This window comes from Mustela lutreola, chromosome 2 (genome assembly GCF_030435805.1).
Source record: "Mustela lutreola isolate mMusLut2 chromosome 2, mMusLut2.pri, whole genome shotgun sequence".
Classification (NCBI taxonomy): domain Eukaryota; kingdom Metazoa; phylum Chordata; class Mammalia; order Carnivora; family Mustelidae; genus Mustela; species Mustela lutreola.
The window spans coordinates 21,355,856-21,359,359 of record NC_081291.1 but is presented as its reverse complement, the minus strand read 5'-3'; positions in this window follow the sequence as shown (position 1 = coordinate 21,359,359).

The window sequence follows — 3,504 nt, the reverse complement described above, 5'->3', positions numbered from 1 at the left end:
TGAGGCTTAGCAAGGCTGAGACACACCTTGTTCTCAAGGAGTGATGGGAGTGAGGATGTGAGGGAGTGCTGTCCGAGGGGGCAGCCTGCTGCACCTTAGGTTGAGGGCAGGAATGGGGTGTGGGTAGGGGCATGGGCCCTGTCTGGGTTACAGGAACAGAGAGGAAGCAGACCAAGCAAACACTGGTATTAGACTAGCTTGTTGAGAGTCTGGGGTGGGCCTGGTCCCAAACAACCTCCCAAACTGCTGAGGAGGGAGGTGGTGCAGGTAGTGGCGGAGGTCCTGGGTCTAGTCTGAGGGGATGTGGCCAGAGCCCTCAGGCCCTGCTGTCAGGAGACTCTCATCCTCAATGCTCATTAATGCAGCTCAGCCTGGCCAGGCACAGACAGGCAGGATCACAGCTCAGGAGGAGTCAAGCAGACCCCAGGAGGCCAGGAATGGGGCCTGGTCCAGACTGACGCTGCCCCTGGGGCATCAGTACAGTCCCTGCCTCACCCCCAAGTTTCAGCCCAGGAGGATGGACAACTCTCCAACCTGCACATGGGAGCTGACCAAGCTCCCAGGGAAGTCATGGAACAAGAAGGCACCCCCTCCGTGTCCCCCCCTCCCCCAGCAAGGGCAGAAACAGCCAGCACTGGGGACTTGGGCGACTGCCATGAACAGGCACCAACTCCAGCCTAGAGACCGCAAGCTAAGGGCCAGCCTCACCTTCTCTTCCCGAACCCCTGCCAAGTGAGTGTTCTGAGTTAGGCTCAGAGCAGCAGAGGAGAGCCAACAGTACCGAAGCAAAGGAGCTGGAGGCAGGGTGGGAAAGGGCCTGACTCTGGGTAAGCCTGTGGTGTTTTGGGTGGTTGGTCGCTGTCCCCCTGGTTCTTGGTGGGCATCTCCAGGACCTGTGTCTTCGTCTTCTCCTTAGAACATCTTCATCTTGCTTCATTTAATGGATGGGGACACTGAGCCTAGCATGGTGCCCTGACCGGCCCAAGACCACAGGAAGTGTGCACCAGAAGCTGCCTAGCTTCCTGCCCCCTCTGTGTCCTCAGGCCGTAGGAAACAGCCGGGCAGGCACTGGGGCTAGAGGCGGAGAGGGAGAAGCACGGGGGCCATGACCTGCCCCGTGGAGTCCTATCTGCAGGGGCACAGACCTGCCCCTGCCTCACCCCAACCTCCATTTCACCCCTCCTCTCTCACACCCTCTCCATCCTCCATGCCCGCCCTGGGCACTGCTCCCCCCCCCGAAAGCTTCCATCCTCCGACAACTCCCCCGGGCCCAGGGCTGCCACAGGGGGATGGCGACTCAAGGCCAGCTTGAGTGACGCTGCCATCACTTCTGGTCCCGCCACAGGCCAGCCTGACCGCTGATGGATGCCTGGAGGCCATGAGGGACTCCAGGATGGGAGGCAGGACTGTGTGTGCCTGAGGCAGGGTGACCTGTCGCCTGTGTGGCTGGTGCCACTGAGGGGAACTCAGAACCTCTCAGAAGAGAGAGGGTGGTGGGAGCAGGCAAGAGGGAGGCAGAGGAGGGGAGGAGGAGAGGGGGCAGGAAGCTGCTAGTGGAGAAGGAGTAGCTCTCCAGCCCTAGCCAGGACTCCATACCCTGGAACTGAACCCAGAGAAAAAGGGGAGGGGGGGTCAGGGTAGGGGAGAAGGAGAGAAAAATGCGCAAGAGCACTGTGGCAGGATCCTTGTGAGCAGTCCTTGTGTGCACAGGCATGTCCAGGTGCCCGGAGGTGTGGGCCTCGGGTCCTATCTGGGTGCCCCCGGCGTGTGTGTAAGAAGGTGTCCTGGCGCCGGCCTGGGGCTTACACAGCACATAACGTATGTGAATGGGGTTCCTCTGAGTCAACTGCGATTACCTTCCCCCGACGCTGGGCCTGGACCACTTTCTGTGCCCGCTTCCACACCCCCCTCCTCGAGGTCTTCCTGTTCTGAGCATGAACTTGATTGGTGGACAAGTTGGGTTACCCAGGGATCACCCCTCCCCCACGCATTAAGGATTCTAAGATCCCAGATATCCCAGTCAGGAGTGTGCTTACTAGCAATGAGACATGCCCTGGAAAAGCGTCCTTTGAGGGTGGACCCTTTGAGGGTATACACACGTGCCTTTAGGATTATTAATGCTCTGTGACTCTGGGCCAGGATTTTAACCCCTCTAGGCTTTGGCTCTTGTCTGTAAAACTAGGAGGAGTAATTGTGCAAACCTCACAATGAGACTTAAATGAAATGGGAGAGCGGCAGGGGGGTTCAACTCCGTTCTGACTGGGGTGTGGAGAGCTCAGCAGTGCTACTCCCCAAGATTTTTTTTTAAGATTTTATTTATTTATTTGACACAGAGAGAGAGAGGATCACAGGTAGGCAGAGAGGCAGGCAGAGAGAGGGGGAAGCAGGCTCCCTGCTGAGCAAAGATCCTGATGCAGGGCTCGATCTCAGGACCCTGAGATCATGACCTGAGCCGAAGGCAGAGACTTAACCCACTGAGCCACTCAGGCACCCCATTTTTTAAAAATCATCAATATTATTGTCACACGTCTGGCTTGGACCCCGAGAGGCTGGCCCAGCTCAGCGCGGGGTTTGCCAACCCCTGCCCCTCTTCCCATATACCACCCCCGGGGCTGCTTCCAAAGATGAGAAATTTTCTGGAGAAGGCCTCCCAGGGCTGGTCTCTGCTGGTTCAGGGGGCAGCCTGGTGCTTATCTCCTGAGGACTGGAGGCCTCTATCTTCCCTTGGGTTGACATGAAGTGTCCCAATCAGTGTCAGAGGGGAAAAAGCCCTTCCACACCTGAAGTTCCAATGCCCCCGGCCAGACTGAAGGCAGGGCCCCCCTGGACATGGGGGACCCCTGAAGGGCTGGGGGATGAATCTGGTAATGCTGTGCCTGTCTGTCATCCTCCCCTCCCCAACACGGTCCCCTGTGGTCTCCTTTTTGCACAACTGTCACGTTCACAGCCTACCTCCTCAGCCCCCAGGACCCTCTCCTGCACCATCCATATATAGCCCAGGCTAAAGGGTACCCAGAACCCCCTCACCTTGAAAGGTGGTCATGGGTCATAGGGCCCCAGTCTTCTCAAAAGCCACCCTCCTCACCCCAGGACCTGCCAGATGAATTCCAAGGCTCCCTAGCATGCTCCCTTCAACACTTTCCAAAAAAGCCTCTGCAGTTCTGGATCAAATCACTGCCTGGGACACTGGGGCTGAGAGAGGAGAGCTGGGGTTCATCCCCAGACCAGACCTCCAGACGTCCAACATGCTGAAAACACTAGCCCATAAAGCCTCTGCTGGCGAGGGCTGCAGAGGTGCCCCCATGGGGCATGATGATGAGTCCGACCCGCAGCCCAGGAGAGGGGGCGTCTCCTCCTCCTTCCTCCTCTGCCTCCTCCTCCTCCCCATCTCTGCAATCCAAGGCCTGGGCTCACCTTGGTTCCCAAGGGTGACCCTATCTTTTATGATCGAGCAGGGGATGGACAGGCATGTTCCAGGCAGGAAGATAGCGAGACCAGTGTGAA